Below are 3,198 nucleotides of genomic sequence, written 5' to 3'. Positions count from 1 at the left end.
GAAACTCTGAGGTCCACCACCTGGCTGGTGAATCGACCCTGGGAGAACGGAGAACGGTAGTTCTAGAGAGGATCAGAGTTGCCTGTCTGCGATCCGCCCATTTGATTGTACGCGATCTTGTTCACTAGGTTAGGTTATCAAATTCTTTCAATTAGGTAGGTTGTAAATTTTTTCAATTAGTTAGGTTATCAAATTCATCTAACCCTTTACTTGCCTTCAAAGTATAATCTTTGTACAACCAGTTGAAAACAGCAAACTTTGAATATTAAAATACTGTGAATTCAAAGATGAATAGCCGTTTAGGCTAAATCAATTGATATGTACAACCAAACTTACAGAACATTTGTTAATGTAAACAAAAGCTTTTTTACTACTACTTACTACTAGTCAAAAGATCGCGCTCATCGAGGCACCAGACTCATGTCAAACAGCTGTTTTACAGGTCGGACTAGATTATACATATATGATTCGAATAGTTACAATTTTAGACTCGATTATACAGTCATATATATGTATCGATTATACAGTACATATATACAGTTCGCATTTTTTTTTATATTTCAAATATGGCTTATTTGAAGAAAAGTGGAATATTTCAACGTTAATGGGTGATTTGAAGTAATCTTTTGTTGATTTTATTCAATTTTCTTTTTTAACACAGTTTGAATGTAAAAAAAAAATGACCCAAATTACGGATTTAGAATTATATTATATAAGTATTATATAAGAAAAAATAACTCGTACACATTTCTCTTTATTCTTTCAAAACATATTTACCAGCGCTCCTCTTAAGATGATATTTTGAACTAAGCTTTTGTCAACCCGTTATGGGCAGGGATCAACTTTGAAGAAGATACAATGTTTCTAGAAAGCATTTCTCCTGAGGAGTTTTTCTATTCCCCGTCGTGAGTTTTTTCTTATCACTGCGCGCCCTAGCGGTGATATTGTGAACTAAACCATTGTCTCCCCTTGATGGCCAGGAATCCTAAGATCAACTTTGCTGCTTGCTTCCAGAAAGCATCTCAAATGAGCTATTAATTTCCCCCCGATTTGAGGGCTTTTGGACCACTGTGCGATGATACATTCTTGATGGTAACTTCTCGGTATTGAAGTTTGTATTTATTCCTTGTAGCGACGAGTAGGGAGGGTAAGATTATTGAAAAAAATGTTCTCCAGACAGCGAATCGAATCAATCGATGATAAATTTGAAAAAAAGGTGTTCAGCGGCATGTTTTTAACGGTGTCTAACTTTTTGAATGCTATAGAAAGTGACCACCTCTAAGCCAAGACTTACGTGACCGGAGGAACTTGAAGAAAGCGCTGTACAACAATATATACCAGAAAGTTGGACACAGAAAATTATTATGATAAAAATTAGATTATATCAATAATAAGAAAACGAAAGAGGTTCGGTATTCGAAAACTTCGAATATGGTATGTGGCAAAAAGTTTTGGGCTGAATTTTGGACAACGGATATTTTCAAGAAATAAAAATCATGATTCGAACGTACTTGATCAGCTGTATAATTGTAACGAATCTGGTTTTTCCTTCAAAATATTACCACGTTGGATTAACTCATTTGAAGGAAAAAGTGTTGCAGGAATCAAAATTGTCAAAACTGGATAACATTCATGCCATTCATGCCATTTTATCAGTATTCGTTGTTATAGGATGGTTTAAATATCATAGAATAACAGGTTCCCATCAACAGAAATGTGAAATTCATAATGCAACTATACAAAACAACCACCTTTCCATTATACCCCTATATTAATATCAGTGAATGACAAAACCAGGGATATTTTGGGCCTGATTCTCGAATACACTACGAATACACTTCACGGTGGAAACGGAATGAAACGTATTCGCGATGACAACGGTACGGTGTCGACATCTGGATACGAGATTAGTTTCCCACTAAACTTATCATTATAATATCAAATTATCTTCAGATGAATTTTTTGTATGAGATTTTTATACCAAATGAAGAAAACAATGTTTTCCACTCACATTGAATACCAGTTTGATACGAATAAGTTAATTTTCATTAATGATTTTCTATTTGAAAAGTGCTCATTCTGCCTGAAAACTCATCATTATCTTCGACACTTCACTAACTCGTAAAACGTAGTTCAATGGCGTGCCGTTTATTTCGTTTCCACCGTGAAGTGTATTCGAGAATCGGGCCCTTTCTTTTATTTACATTCCGTGAACGCAGAGCGGAACGAAAGAGGGAATGAACGAAAGTGAATGACTCAACTGTCAGTGGCTTGCTGTGATTGTTGGGGTACAAATTGACAATCGCAAATCGAGTACATCGTGAAAATTGTCCAATTTTAAACGCTTATTGTTCAGTCATTTCATGAAATACTGATGAAATTTTCGCGTCAATCGATTTCGACACTCCATAACAATTTTTTATATTGAATAAAATAATATATGTCATGAAATTAACTATCGAGCAATTGAAAAATCTCAACCCCTATCCTAAGGGAAATACCCACTTCTGATTGGTCGAAATTGACGACACATGCGGCGGTTCCCTAACAGAGACATCTAAACCAAGCTGACTGGGGGAAATCGGCATTGCAAATACATGAAAGTAGGGGGAGCTTTTGTTCCTACCGAAATGTGTTGCCTAACAGAGACATCAGAACCAAGCTGCCTGGGGGAAAACGAAATTGCAAATATATGCAAGTCGGGGGCATTTTTATATTGCAAGTAAGGTGAGTGATACGATTAATCTAGCAAATAAAATTTAAATTTGGAACTTAAATGTTGGTTGTTTCGTGAAATTTCATATCAATGACCGATCGTGTATTATGAAAAATTTGGCACAAGTGTAAGTGTAAAATTGTATATGGTAGAAGTTGTGTTAGAAATGACTTGATATATGAAATGATTTATTCCAATTTTCATGAATAAAAACCAAGGTGTGCTCCCGCTCGAGAACGGGTCATTTGGTTTAGGCGGTCTGTTTTGTTGTGTTCATGTTCACCCAAGGAAAGTTTATACGGCGTATTAGGTGTTGTTAGTTCAATAAAAATTCGCATTGGGTTGAATAAACACTCAGAAAGTAAAAATTACAAGAGAAAATTACCTTTTCCATTTCAAATATGTTTTCTTCATATTAAAGTAACATGTTTTTACTGATGAGAAAAATTGATAATTGTGTTCGGTATTGGTAATTATCTTAT

The sequence above is a fragment of the Toxorhynchites rutilus genome, chromosome 1 (genome assembly GCF_029784135.1).
Source record: "Toxorhynchites rutilus septentrionalis strain SRP chromosome 1, ASM2978413v1, whole genome shotgun sequence".
NCBI lineage: Eukaryota > Metazoa > Arthropoda > Insecta > Diptera > Culicidae > Toxorhynchites > Toxorhynchites rutilus.
This window is presented reverse-complemented; position numbering follows the sequence as displayed.